Here is a 15,208-nt window from a genome sequence, read left to right on the forward strand (position 1 = left end):
TAGCCAGGATGGTCTCGATCTCCTGACCTCGTGATCCGCCCGTCTCGGCTTCCCAAAGTGCTGGGATTACAGGCTTGAGCCACCGCGCCCGGCCAGAGTCTCACTATGTTGCCCAGGCTGGTCACAAACTCCTGGCCTCAAACGATCGTCTGCCTCGGCCTCCTCAAGTGCTGAGTTTACAGGCATGAGACACCAGGCCTGGCCTTTCCTCAGATATTTTTGTTCTTCAGTTGGTTGAATTCCTAGATGCTGAACCCTTGGATATTAAGGGCCAATGCTGAGCAGGAGAGGGCTGTGGGGTTAGTAGAGGATTTTCTTTTCTTTTTTAAGAGGAAAATTTTATTCTACTTGAGATGGAGTCTGGCTCCCCTAGGCTGGAGTGCAATGGTTGAATCTCACTGCAACCTCTGCCTCCCAGACTCCAGCAATCCTCCCTCTTCAGCCTCCCAAGTAGCTGGGACTACAGACACAGGCCACCACACTCGGCTAATTTTTTGGTAAATTTTTTGTACAGATGGGGTTTCACCATGTGGCTCAGGTTGGTCTCGAACTCTGCCTACTCAGCCTCCCAAAGTGCTGAGATTACAGGCATGAGTCACTGTACCCGGCCTGAACATTTTTTTTTTTTAATTAAAATAATTTTTTTGAGACACAGTCTCACTCTGTTGCCTGGGCTGGAGTGTAGTGGAGTGTAGTCTAGGCTCACTGCAACCTCTGCCTCCAGGGTTCAAGTGATTCTCCCACCTCAGCCTCCCAAGTAGCTGGGACCACAGGTGTGCACCACTACATCTGGCTAATTTTTGTATTTTTGGTAGAGACGGGGGTTTCACCATGTTGGTCAGGCTGGTCTCGAACTCCTGACCTCGTGATCCGCCCACCTCGGCCTCCCAAAATGCTGGGATTCAGGCGTGAGTCACCACACCTGGCCCTTATTTATTTATTTATTTATTTTTCTTTTTGAGACAGCGCCTTGCTCTGTCACCCAGGCTGGATTGCAGTGACGCAATCTCGGCTCACTACAACCTCCACCTCCCGGGTTCAATTGATTTTCCCACCTCAGCCCCCTGAGTAGCTGGGATTACAGGCATCCAACATCATGCCTGGCTAAATTTTGTATTTTTGTAGAGATGGGGTTTCACCATATTCACCAGGCTGGTCTTGTACTCCTGACCTCAGGTGATCCGCCCACCTCAGCCTCCCAAAGTGCTGGGATTACAGGTGTGAGCAACCACACCCAGCCTATTTATTTATGTATTTTGAGAGGGAGTCTCACTCTGTCACCCAGGTTGGAATGCAGTGGTGCGATCTTGGTCCACTGCAACCTCCTCCTCCTGGGTTCAGGCAATTCTCTTGCCTCAGCTTCCCAAGTAGCTGGGATTACAGGCATAAGCCACCACGCCCAGTTATTATTATTTTTTTTTTGAGACGGAGTTTTGCTCTTGTTGCCCAGGATGGAGTGCAATGGCACGATCTTGGCTCACTGCAACCTCCACCTCCCAGGTTCAAGCGATTCTCCTGCCTCAGCCTCCTGAGTAACTGGGATTACAGGTATGTGACACCATGCCTGGCTAATTTTGTATTTTTAGTTGAGATGGGGTTTCTCCATGTTGATCAGGCTGGTCTGGAACTCCCGACCTCAGGTGATCTGCCCCTACTCGGCCTCCCAATGTGCTGATATTACAGGCGTGAGCCACCATGCCCGGCCTTAATTTTTATTTTTATTTATCTATTATTATTATTATTTTTTGAGACACAATCTCCCTCTGTCCTCCAGGCTGGAGTGCAGTGGCATGATCTCGGCTCACTGCAACCCCCGCCTCCTGGGTTCACCCCATTCTCCTTCCTCAGCCTCCCGAGTAGCTGGGACTACAGGCACATGCCACCACGCCGGGCTTATTTTTTGTATTTTTAGTAGAGATGGGGTTTCACCGTGTTAGCCAGAATGGTCTCAATCTCCTGACCTCATGATCTGCCCACCTCGGCTTCCCAAAGTGCTGGGATTACAGGGATGAGCTACCGTGCCCAGCCTATTTATTTATTTTTTCTTTCTTTCCTTTTTTTTTTTTTTTTGAGACGGAGTCTCGCTCTGTGGCCCAGGCTGGAGTGCAGCAGCGCAATCTCGGCTCACTGCAAGCTCCGCCTCCCAGGTTCACGCCATTCTCTTCCCTAGGCCTCCCGTGTAGCTGGGACTACAGGCGCCCACCACCACGCCCAGCTAATTTTTTTTTTTTTTTTGAGATGGAGTCTCGCTCTATCGCCCAGGCTGGAGTGCAGTGGCACCATCTCGGCTCACTGCAAGTTCTGCCTCTGGCTTCACTCCATTCTCCTGCCTTAGCCTCCCGAGTAGGTGGGATTACAGGCACCCACCACCACGCCCAGCTAATTTTTTTGTATTTTTAGTAGAGAGGGGGTTTCACTGCGTTAGCCAGGATGGTCTCAATCTCCTGACCTCGTGATCCACCTGCCTTGGCCTCCCAAAGTGCTGGGATTAAAGATGTGAGCCACTGTGCCCTGCCCTATTTATTTTTTTAATTGAAATGGAGTCTCACTCTGTTATCCAGGCTGGAGTGCAGTGGTGCGATCTCGGCTCATTGCAACCTCCCTTCCTGGGTTCAAGCGATTCTCGTGCCTCAGCCTCCTGAGTAGCTGGGACTACAGGTGCCCGCCACCATGCCTGGATAAGTTTTTGTATTTTTTCTTTTTTTCTTTTCTTTTCTTTCTTTCTTTTTTTTTTTTTGAGACGGAGTCTCGCTCTGTCGCCCAGGCTGGAGTGTAGTGGCCGGATCTCAGCTCACTGCAAGCTCTGCCTCCCGGGTTCACGCCATCTCCTGCCTCAGCCTCCGGAGTAGCCGGGACTACAGGTGCCCGCCACCTCGCCCGGCTAGTTTTTTGTATTTTTTAGTAGCGACGGGGTTTCACCGGGTTAGCCAGGATGGTCTCGATCTCCTGACCTTCTGATCCGCCCGTCTTGGCCTCCCAAAGTGCTGGGATTACAGGCTTGAGCCACCGAGCCTGGCCGTATTTTTTCAATAGAGACAGGTTTTCACCTTGATGGCCAGGCTGGTCTGGAACTCTTGGCCTCAGGTGATCCGCCTGCCTCACCCTACCAATGTGCTGGGTTTACAGGCATGAGCAACCTTGCCTGGCCACTATTTTTAAAATTTTTTGTAGAGGTAGGTCTCCCTATGTTGCCCAGGCTGGTCTCTAACTGCTGGGCTCAAGCAATCCTCCCAATCTGGTCTCCCAAAATGTTGGGATTACAAGCATGAGTTACTATGCCCAGTTTTATTTTTATTTTTTTAACATTCCTCACTGAGCACTCAACTTGTCATCTTTTTTTCTTCTCTTTTACCTCCTTACGTTATATCTTGGGCCTTATGTGTCCAAACTCTGAAGAGAGGAGACCAGCGCTGGAGTTGAGAGAGAAAAAAGAGCCGTGGTGATGAGGAGAGAGTTTAGTCTTGTACCTCCTCTTCCCTTTGGTTGCTGTTCATTGCCTGCTGCTTTCAAGTCTGTTTTGTTGAATTCTCAGGACTCAGTTGAGCTTAGTCTCTTGTCAGGCTATGCCAAAGCAGCACAGTAGCCTAGGGACTGTAGTCTAGGGACTGACAGTTGGGCCTCACTGGACTAAAGGTCTGGTTTTCCTTTCCCAGTCTGAAAAAGGGCCAGGCTCACAGTGAGAGCTGGAAAGTAGGGGACTATTTGCCTGCAAATTTCTCAATAGCACACACGCCATGCCTAGAACATTTCTGTCCAATAAACAGCATATGCTTGATAAACGTACTGAACTTAGCGGTGTCCCCAGTGCATTCTAGGTGAGGTCACCTCCTTTTGACAAGGTCCCCAGGACTTCATTGCACCTCCTGGCTAGTAGCGTATTCTAGGATGGGAAAGCTGCCTTTACATAATTACTCCTGATACATTCTAGACACGATCATCTTCTTGAAAGAGACCCAAATTTGACCAAGCATGGTGGCTTACGCCTGTAATCCCAGCACTTTGGGAGGCCGGGACGGGCGAATCATTTGAGGTCAGGAGTTCGAGACCAGCCTGGCCAACATGGTGAAACCCCGTTTCTACTAAAAATACAAAAATTAGGTGGGCGTGGTGGCGCATGCCTGTAATCCCAGCTACTCAGGAGGCTGAGGCGGGCGAATCATTTGAGGTCAGGAGTTCGAGACCAGCCTGGCCAACATGGTGAAACCCCGTTTCTACTAAAAATACAAAAATTAGCCGGGTGTGGTGGCGTAAGCCTGTAATCCCAGCTACTCAGGAGGCTGAGGCAGGAGAATCGTTTGAACCCGGGAGGCGGAGGTTGCAACGAGCTGACATCGCGCCACTGCACTCCAGCCTGGGCAACAAAAGCGAAACTCCGTCTCAAAAAAAAAAAAAAAAAAAAAAAAAAAGACCCAGGCCGGGTGCAGTGGCTCATGCTTGTAATCCCAGCACTTTGGAAGGCCAAGGCGGGCGGATCATCTGAGGTTGGGAGTTGGAAACCAGCCTGACCAACATGATAAAACCTGTCTCTACTAAAAATACAAAATTAGGTGGGCGTGGTGGCGCATGCCTGTAATCCCAGCTACTCGGGAGGCTGAGGCAGGAGAATCGCTTGAACCCGGGAGGCAGAGGTTGCTGTAAGCCGAGATCGCGCCATTGCACTCCAGCCTGGACAAGAGCGAAACTTAGTCTCAAAAAAAAAACCAAAAAACAAACAAACAAACAAAACCCAAATTTATCATCAGTGGTCACCTCAGAGCACCTGAATTCAGGCCTTTAAGTGCAAGTAGGATGCAGAATTCTGGAAGGGCCAGTAAGTGTGTGGCTCCTTGGGGAAGCGCGATCCAAGAGTTTACTAACCTAGGCACAGTACTCCAGAGGCGTACCCTGCGGCAGCCGCCAGATTCTCTAAGCCTCAGAATTCTTCAAGGCCAGTTTCATGTCCACTAGAGACCCAGGAGTCGAGACCATCAGGCACTGAGGAAGACGCCCCCGGCAGGGGCTGCGCAGGCGCGTGCGGCCTGAAAGGGCCCAGGCGCTCCACGCTGCGCAGGCGCAGGAGCGGCTCCTGCTAGTCCCGACAGCGGCGCCGGTGACTGAGGGGCCGGGACGTGGCGAAGTGGTGGCGGCGGGCGGCAAAGGAGCAGCCATGAGGGCCGGGCCCAGTCACCGACCGTGAGTAGTGGTGGAGGGGGAGTGGACAACGCGTGGGAAGAGGGTAACTTGGCGGAAGGATACATGACTTTGTGGGGTGGGCTCTGACTGTGGGAGACGGAAGGGCGTGGGGGAGGTACAGTTTGAGGTGATGATGGGAGAATTTGGGACACAGGTGGCTGCAGAGCTGGACAGGTTGGTGGAATGGGAAGGGTTTGCGTGCTGTGGAGTGAAGCAGCCCATTTGTATTATCCCTTCCTCCAGGAGCTTTTGGTCGCCTCTTCTTTTCCGCTTATTTCAGAGAATGATCGCGAGGGGAGGGTGGTAGAGGATGAAAGCTCTGTTGGAGCTGAAGAAGCCACCTCTGAACCAGGCAGAGGAAGGGTCGGTATCCTGGAGTAATAGGCTGGTCTGGGTAGAGGATGGGAGTCGGGAGCCCTCTTTTGAAAGCTGGGAGGGGTCTAGGGAAAAGAGGTGTAGGGGCTTCGAGTCAGGCAGGTTCGAAAGGCAGTCCACCATTGATAAAGCTGCTAGGTAACCTTGAGCAGGTCCCACTTAACCTTTCTGAACACCAGGAAGATGTCATGCTTCAAACGGGCTATTGCAAGCATCACCTATGTAATTGAGATTGTTTATGCAAATTGTGAATTGTAAGTACTATGCTGATGTTAATGTGTCACCAACAATATACTGGAAGTTAGACCTTACCATTGTTAATGGAATGACTGATTTCTCTGTTAAGGTAAGAAGCATATTGTTTGTAAAACCTCAGTAGACACATACGTGTTTTCTGTATGGGCATAGCAGATCATGTGCAGAACTACCAGTTCTGTAATGTGACGAATTAGCCATCAGACTTCTGTAGGAAAAATACCGTACTCTTTGGCGTTTTTACAAACGGTGTGTAGCTCCTCACCCAAAAGGATGGAGGGCCAATCTGTTAAAATACTTACTGAACATAGCTAACTTAGGTTGCCTTGTAATATAGTTGGCACTAACGTGCTTTAAAGAGTTGAGAAAAGGCCGAGCTCGGTGGCTCATGCCTGTAATCCGAGCACTTTGGGAGGCTGAGGCGGTCAGATCATGAGGTCAGAAGTTCGAGACCAGCCTGGCCAACATAGTGAAATCCCGTCTCTACTAAAAATACAAAAAATTAACCGGGTGTGGTGGCGGGCGCCTGTAATCCCAGCTACTTGGGAGGCTGAGGCAGGGGAATCACTTGAACCCGTTAGGCGGAGGTTGCGGTGAACTGAGATAGCGCCATTTGCACTCTAGTCCGGGCAACAGTGCGAGACTCTGTCTGGAAAAAAAAAAAAAAAAAAGAGTTGTGAAAACTAGTTTGAGACAAGCTGGGAGGGCTGCCCAGTGAGGGATGTGAAAATACAATTTGTTTTATTTTATTTTTGAGACAGAGTCTTACTCTGTCACACTCTGTCACCAAGCTGGACTGTAGTGGTGTCATCTTGGCTCGCAACAACCTCCGCCTCCCAGGTTCAAGCCATTCTCCTGCCTCAGCCTCCCGAGTAGCTGGGATTACAGATGCTCACCACCATGCCTGGCTAATTTTTGTAGTTTTAGTAGAGATGGGGTTTCACCATGTTGGCCAGGCTGGTCTTGATTTCCTCACCTCAGATGATCCACCCACCTCGGCCTCCCAAAGTGCTGGGATTACAGGCGTGAGCCACTGTGCCTGGCTATTTTGTTATCTTTATTTTCATTTTATTTTATTATAATTTTTTTTTGAGGTGGGGAAAGGAGTCTTGCTCTGTCACCCAGGCTGGAGGGCAGTGGTGCGAACTTGGCTTACGGCAACCTCCGCCTCCTGGGTTCAAGCAATTCTCCTGCCTCAACCTCCCTAGTAGCTGGGATTACAGGCACGCGCCACCATACCTGGCTAATTTTTGCATTTTTTTTAGTATAGTCAGGGTTTCGCCATTGCCGGCCAGGCTGGTCTTGAACTTCTGACCTCAGGTGATCCGCACCCCCACCTCCCCCAGCCTCCCAAAGTGCTGGGATTACAGGTGTGAACCACTGCGTCTGGCCCATTTTATTATTTTTAAATTATAAAAAGTTTTCCTTTGCAAAGGAGTTTCTGGCTGCTCTGGGGACCTGTCTCTATTTTGGAGGTCAGATATGCATACAGCAGCCCTCTAACTCTACTTTTTGTTACCCTGCTTATCAGTGGGATCTCCCAGGTGGAATATCTCAGAAGAGGAACCTAAGAGGTGTCTGGTTTTCCTGAGAGGCTGAAGAAACACTCCTGAGACGTTGTTTTTTAATGTAGACAAAGCAGAGGACAGTCAAACTATGTGTTTATGGAGAGAGAAAATGGGTTCTTTTTAATTTAATTTAATTAATTTATTTATTTATTTTGAGACGGAGTCTCGCTCTGTCGCCCAGGCTGGAGTGCAGTGGCGCAATCTCGGCTCACTGCAAGCTCCTCCTCCCGGGTTCACGCCATTCTCCTGCCTCAGCCTCCCATGTAGCTGGGACTACAGGTGCCCGCCACTGCACCCGGCTAAGTTTTTGTATTTTTAGTAGAGACGGGGTTTCACCGTGTTAGCCAGGATGGTCTCAATCTCCGGACCTCGTGATCCACCTACCTCGGCCTCCCAAAGTGCTGGGATTACAGACGTGAGCCACCGCGCCCAGCTTATTTATTTATTTTTTGACACAGAGTCTCACTCTGTTGCCCAGGCTGGACTGCAGTGGCGCAATCTTGGCTGCGTGCAACCTCCACTTCCCGGGTTCAAGCGATTCTCCTGCCTCAGCCTGCAAGTAGTTGCGATTACAGGCGCCCACCACCATACCTGGCTAGTTTTTGTATTTTTGGTAGAGATGGGGTTTCGCCATTTTGGTCAGGCTGGTCTCGAACTCCTGCCCTCGGGTGATCCGCCTGCCTCCGCCTCCCAAAGTGCTGGGATCACAGGCGTAAGCTACCAAGCCCAGCGAGAAAATGGTTTCTAAAATAGAGATGCAGACTCCTCTTAAAAGGACATAGACGCTTCAGCTTTGCTGGCTCTGAGGATTGAGACCTTGAACTGTCAAGGCCTTTTGGAAATCAATGAGTGATTTGTCTTTTACCTGAGTAAAGGTAGGGAGGGGCTATACTAGGTTCTTGAAGATTCACAAATAAGGGGAGTGTATTATTTTATAGGAATGGGGAAAATGAACCTGGTTGTTTTTAACTTCTGGTAAAATGTGTTTCACTTTTCTTTCTTTAAGATAATGGTTTTAAAAAGAAAGCATTTGTTACTATTGTGATGGGTCATTACAAAAATTTATTCCATCTTTGACTACTACATGGAGTAGAGTATAAAATGTTATACATTAAGTAGAGTATAAAGTGTTGAAGCTGGCCTAGCCATCTTATTTTATTTTTTAATAGTTGGACGTTTATTTTTAATGTTGGTAATGCATTTTTACCCCTACTGGAAATTTCCATCAGTTCAAATAAGCCCATAAATGCCACCCATGTTACGTTAAAATAATAGAGGTTTGTTCAGCTGTGATGAGAATTTCCTGTCCTCCTCTCCTTCTATTCTCTTTTGTATTTGTGGTTACTTTTATGCAGTACATGACCTTACAAAATGAGGATTTCTTCCCCTGGGAAAGAAAAAGGGGTGGACTAGTATCTTGATTGCCTGTTGTGTGAGAAGTTTTTCCAAAGGGGGACAGGAACTTTGGAGATTGAAGGACTTCCTGTGAATCTCTGACATAGCAGGGGCTAAAAGAAATATTTATTGGCTTCTTCTTATTATTATTTTTTTAATATTTTGAGACGGAGTCTCGCTCTGTCGCACAGGCTGGAGTGCAGTGGCGCGATCTCAGCTCACTGCAAGCTCCACCTCCCGGGTTCTCGCCATTCTCCTGCCTCAGCCTCCCGAGCAGCTGGGACTACAGGCGCCCGCCACCATGCCTGGCTAATTTCTTTTGGTATTTGTAGTAGAGACGGGGTTTCATTGTGTTAGCCAGGATGGTCTCGATCTCCTGACCTCGTGATCCACCCGCTTCGGCCTCCCAAAGTGCTGGGATTATAGGTGTGAGCCAACATGCCTTGCCTTGTTTTATTCTATTTTTTTGATACCGAGGTTCACTCTGTTGCCCTGGGTGGAGTGCAGTGGCGAGATCTCAGCTCATTGCAACGTCTGCCTCCTGGGTTCAAGTGATTCTCTGGCCTCAGCCTCTCGAGTAGCTGGGATTACAGGCACACGCCACCACACCTGGCTAATTTTTGTATTTTTAGTAAAGATGGGATTTCACCATGTTGGCCAGGCTAGTCTCGAACTCCCGACCTCAGGCGATCTGCCTGCCTTGGCTTCCCAAAGTGCTGGGATTACAGGTGTGAGCCACCACGCCCAGCTGAAAATCTTTTTTTTTTTTTAATTCTATTTATTAATTTGTTATTTTTTTGAGACAAGGTCTCACTCTGTTGCCCAGACTGGAGTGCAGTGGCGCCATCTCAACTCACTGCGACCTCCGCCTCCCAGGCTCAAGCAGTTCTCCTGCCTCAGCCTCCTGAATTGCTGAGATTACAGGCACGGCACTAACTGCCTGGCTAATTTTTGTATTTTAAGTAGAAATGGGGTTTCACCATGCTGGCCAGGTTGGTCTCGAACTCCTGACCTGAAATGATCCACCCGCCTCTGCCTCCCAGAGTGTTGGGATTACAGGTGTGAGCCACTGCACCCGGCCTAAAAACATTATGTTTAAAAACAAAATTATTGGTCGAGCATGTTGGCTCACTGCTGTAATCTTAGCACTTTGGGAGGCTGAGGTGGGTGGATCATTTGAGGTCAGGAGTTTGAAACCAGCCTGGTCAACATGGTGAAACCCCGTCTCTACTAAAAATACAAAGATTAGCTGGGCATGGTGGTGGTCACATGTAATCCCAGTTACTTGGGAGGCTGAGGCAGGAGAATCGCTTGAATCCAGGAGGTGGAGGTGGTAATGAGCCAAGCTCGTGCCACAGCACTCTAGCATGGGCGACAGAGCGAGTGAGACTCCGTCTCAAAAAACAAAAAACAAAACAAAATAAAAAGAAGTATTTAATATCTACTTCTGTCTTATTACCTCTCAAGGTCTTGATTGTTTCCCTGTCAAAGCTCTGTGACTTATAGTGAAAAGGACTACAATTTAACAAGAAAAATACTAACTTTTCTTTATTAAAGATGCATTTAATACAAGGAGGGAAATAAGTAATCTGCTTTGCTGGTTCAATTTTTGTTTTAATTTTTATTTATTTATTTGTTTACTTTTTGAGATGGAGTCTCACTCTTGTCGCCCAGGCTGGAGCGCAGGGGCGCAATCTCGGCTCACTGCAACCTCTGCTGTCTGGGTTCAAGCTTCTCCTGCCTCAGCCTCCTGAGCAGCTGGGGTTACAGGTGCCCGCCACGATGCCTGGCTAATTTTTGTACTTTAGTAGAGATGGGGTTTTGCCATGTTGGCCTGGCTGGTCTCGAACTCCTGACCTCAGGTGATCAGCCTAAGGGAGAAGACCACCCCTTATATTGTCTTATGCCCAATTTCTGCCTCCAAAGAAAGAAGAAGTAAAAACTAAAAGGCAGAAATGAAATCCATAAGCAGACAGCCCGGCGCCACACCTTGGACCTGGTAGTTAAAGATCTACCCCTGACCTAATAGGTTATGTTATCTATAGATTACCGACATTGCATAGAAAAGCACTGTGAAAATCCCTGTCCTGTTCTTTTTTTTTTTTTTTTTTTTTGAGACGGAGTCTCGCTCTGTCGCCCAGGCTGGAGTGCAGTGGCCGGATCTCAGCTCACTGCAAGCTCCGCCTCCTGGGTTCACGCCATTCTCCTGCCTCAGCCTCCCGAGTAGCTGGGACTACAGGCGCTCACCACCTCGCCTGGCTAGTTTTTTGTGTTTTTTTAGTAGAGACGGGGTTTCACCGTGTTAGCCAGGATGGTCTCGATCTCCTGACCTCGTGATCCGCCCGTCTTGGCCTCCCAAAGTGCTGGGATTATAGGCTTGAGCCACCGCGCCCGGCCGTCCTGTTCTAATTACTGGTGTATGCAGCCCAGAGTCACGTACCCCCTGCTTGCTCAATTGATCATGACCCTCTCACGCAGACCCCCTTAGAGTTGTGAGCCCGTAAAAGGGACAGGAATTGCTACTTGGGGAGCTCAGTTGTTGGAGACGTGAGTCTTGCCAAAGCTCCCGGCCAAATAAAGCCCTTCCTTCTTTAATTCGGTGTCTGAGGGGTTTTGTCTGCACCTTGTCCTGCTACAAGCCCACCTTGCGGCCTCCCAAAGTGCTGGGATTACAGGTGTGTGCTGGCTCAATTATTAAATGGTGGTTTGGTACAACACTGGATCATACTATTTCATGGGAAAATACAGGTCGTTTAAGAAGTGATTTAGGGCCAGGTGCGGTGGATTACGCCTGTGATCCCAGCACTTTGGGAGGGCGAGGCGGGTGGGTCACAAGGTCAGGAGTTTGAGACCAGCCTGGCCAATATGGTGAAACCCCATCTCTACTAAAAATACAAAAATTAGTTGGGCGTGGTGGTGGACGCCTGTAATCCCAGCTATCCGAGAGGCTGAGCAGGAGACTCGCTTATCGCTTAAACACAGGAGGCGGAGGTCGCAGTGAGCAGAGATCACGCCACTGCACTCCAGCCTGGGCAACAACAGAGGGAGACTCTGAAAAAAATAAAATAAATAAAAATAAGAAGTGATTTTGGTCTGCATGGTGGTTCATGCCTGTAATATCAGCACTTTGGGAGGCCTAGGAGGAGGATCACTTGAGCCCAGGAGTTCCAGACCAGCCTGGGTAATATGGTGAAACCCTCCCTTTACAAAAAATTAAAAATGAGCTGGGTGTGGTGGCATGTACCTATAGTCCCAGCTACTTGGGAGGCTGAGGTGGTAGGATCACTTGAGTCCAAGAGATCAAGGATGCAGTGAGCAGTAATCCGAGCTGTAATCACACTATTGCACTCCAGCCTGGGAGACAGAGTGAGACCCTATTTAAAACAACAACAAAAATAAGTGTTTTGTTTAAAAGATTTACTTGGTTACCAATTTTCTGGGAACTGACCCTGAAACTAGTTGGGAAAAATATACAAATCTAGAAACAACGTAAGTATCAATTTGCGAATTTGTGTAATGTCTTTTTTTCTACCAGTAAGTCATAACTAGGCTTGAATCGTAAGCTTTGTGGGTTCTGTGGCCTTGTTGAAAAATATTGGAGTTGATCCTTTCAGCAATCAACTTCAGCAAATATTTAAGTGTCTATCGTGTGTTATATCTTGTGCTAGGCGCTGGGAGGGAATTAAAATATAAATGACAAAATCATTTTTAAAGTGTTCACTGTTGGCCGGATGCAGTGGCTCACACCTGTAATCCCAGCAATTTGGGAGGCCGAGGTGGGCAGATCACGAGGTCAGGAGTTCAAAACCATCCTGGCCAAGATGGTGAAACCCCGTCTCTACTAAAAATATAAAAATTAGCTGGGCTTGGTGGCAGGCGCCTGTAATCCCAGCTACTTGGGAGGCTGGGATTGAGAATTCCTTGAATCCGGGAGGTGAAAGTTGCAGTGAGCTGAGATCGCGCCACTGCACTCCAGCCTGGGTGATAGAGCAAGACTCCATCTCAAAAAAAATCCCAGAAAACAAAAAGCAAAAATTAGCTGAGCTTAGTGGCAGGCAGCTGTAATCCCAGCTGCCCAGGAGGCTGAGGAAGGAGAATCGCTTCAACCTGGGAGGTGGAGGTTGCAGTGAGCCAAGGTCGCGCTATTGCACGCCAGCTTTGACAGGGTGAGACTCCATCTCAGAAAAAAAAAAGAAAAAGAGTTCACCTTTTTTTTTTGTTTTTTGTTTTTTTTGAGACGGAGTCTTGCTCTGTCGCCCACGCTGGAGTGCAGTGGCGCGATCTCGGCTCACTGCAAGGTCCGTCTCCCGGGTTCACGCCATTCTCCTTCCTCAGCCTCCCGAGTAGCTGGGACTACAGGTGCCCGCCATCAGGCCTGGCTAATCTTTTGTATTTTTAGTAGAGACAGGGTTTCACTGTGTTAGCTGGGATGGTCTCGATCTCCTGACCTCGTGATCCGCCCGCCTTAGCCTCCCAAAGTTCTGGGATTACAGGCGTGAGCCACCACACCCAGCCCTTTTTTTTGTTTTTAAGGCTAGCCAAGTGAAGCAGTGGGAATGAAGAAGCAACAAAGAAATTTGTAACTTGTTGTATCAATTAGTTGTAAAGAGCAGCGACATTTTAATTAGAGACCAGCACATAAATAGTTGAGTCAGTACAATAAGTGCTGTAATAGAGATCTGTACTAAGTGCTATGGGAACATTAGCTCTGCCTTGTAGTGGGAGGAGAAAGTTAGAGAAGACTTCCTAGAGAGTCAGTTGGGTCTTGAAGGAGGAATACAATTTGGCTGAGTCAGCCAAAAAAAGGATTGGAAAAGTGACTGTTTGAAGTGAGAAAAATAGCTTGTACAAAGATACAGATGTGCAAGAAGTATGGACATGTGGACTAGTTTAATGTGGCAAGATCATGGGGTATGAGGAAGGAATAGAAGGAAGTGAGGTGAGAGATGGGTTGGAATCCAGTTATGGGTGACCTTAGTAAGGGGTCTGAATTTTATTTTGTAGGTGCTGAGGAGTCATGGAAGAGTTTTTAAACCAGGTAAGGAACATGTTTAGATCACTATTTAAGTAGAAGTAACTGTTGACATTGTAGAAGTTAGATTTTAAAAGGCACAATTGATTGTAGGGAGACTAGTTGGTTGGGAGACTGGTGTGATGAGAGATATTGAAGATATCAGGCACAGTAGTCATGGTGGAATTGTAGACAGATTGAATAACTTTTTAGGAGAGTAACTAAAAGGATCTCATTGACTTTATATTGGGGAATGGGTAGAGAAGAAGGAGTTGTCAACGATGGAGTTGAAATTGCTGGCTTGGACAATTAAGTGGAATGTGATGTCATTAACCAAGTTAGGGAATACAAGAGTAAAAGAGGGTATTACATTTGAGGGAAATAAGTTTGATTTTGGTGTGTAGTATTTGAGGTATCTGGGAAATCCAATAGCAAATCCAATAGGCTTCCGGATATATATATAGGTCTTGAGTAGAAAGGTTCAGAAGGAAGATACAGATTTAGTAGTCATTGACATATTAGTAGTTAAAGTCAGATTGATGACCCTGTGAGTCCAAGCTTCAGTTGCTTTATATGTTGTTCATTCATATCTTTGAGAGATTAGCCTTGCAGGAATGTGGCATGACAACTACTACTTCATAGTACAGTGCTAGTCCTTTTCCTTATTTTTCAATTTTTTTTTTCTGTGAACTTTTTTTTTTTTTTTTTGAGACAAAGTGTCACTCTGTCGCCCAGGCTGGAGTACAGTGGCACGATCTCGGCTCACTGCAACCTTAGTCTCCGGGATTCAAGCAATACTCCTGCCTCTCCCAAGTAGCTGGAACTACAAGCTCACACCACCATGCCCAGCTAATTTTTGTATTTTTAGTAGAGACGGGGTTTCACCATGTTGGCCAGGGTGGTCTCAAACTCCTGACCTCAGGTGATCCACCTGCTTCGGCCTCCCAAAATGCTGGGATAACAGGCATGAGCCACCATGCCCAGTGGAACTTGTCTTTTTTTTTTTTTTTTGAGAGGAAGTCTCCCTCTGTCGCCCATGCTGGAGTGCAGTGGGGCGATCTCGGCTCACTGCAACCTCCGTTTCCTGGGTTCGAACTCCTGACCTTGTAATCCGCCTGTCTCAGCCTCCCAAAGTGCTGGGATTACAGGCCTGAGCCACCGTGCCTGGCCCCTTTCCTTTTTTTTTTTTTAATAGAAACAGAGTCTCACTGTGTTGCTCAGGGTGCTGTCAAAATCCTGGCCTCAAGTGATCCTCCTGCCTCAACTTCCCAAAGTGCTAGGATTTTAGGTGTGAGCCACTGTGCCCAGCCTTTCTTTTTTAACTGGCATCACTTTCCACTTTTTTGGAGGATTCTTTTTATAGCTTGTTTGCAAGGTAGGACATCCTGTTTTCAACTTCTCCCCCTTCTTGCTGTTATTCAAAGCAATTGGT

General features: G+C 47.9%; 1 protein-coding gene across 6 annotated transcripts in view; it reads left to right on the forward strand.

Annotated features, from left to right (window-relative positions):
- The window catches only part of FAM222B (family with sequence similarity 222, member B), a 131,474-nt gene that overhangs the window by 7,639 nt on the left and 108,627 nt on the right, over nt 1–15,208 (forward strand). For 3 of the 6 annotated variants that reach the window (XM_011997492.1, XM_011997490.1, XM_011997494.1), the window contains exon 1: nt 5,022–5,172. The exons of 1 other annotated variant lie outside the window; for it this stretch is intronic. The gene's annotated coding sequence lies outside the window, so the exon portion shown is untranslated. Of the gene's footprint in view, nt 1–5,021; nt 5,173–13,769; nt 13,804–15,208 lie in introns of those variants that run through there. 2 more of the 6 variants (XM_011997491.1, XM_011997495.1) reach the window with 1 other exon arrangement.

The sequence above is a fragment of the Mandrillus leucophaeus genome, unplaced genomic scaffold (assembly GCF_000951045.1).
Source record: "Mandrillus leucophaeus isolate KB7577 unplaced genomic scaffold, Mleu.le_1.0 Scaffold541, whole genome shotgun sequence".
Classification (NCBI taxonomy): domain Eukaryota; kingdom Metazoa; phylum Chordata; class Mammalia; order Primates; family Cercopithecidae; genus Mandrillus; species Mandrillus leucophaeus.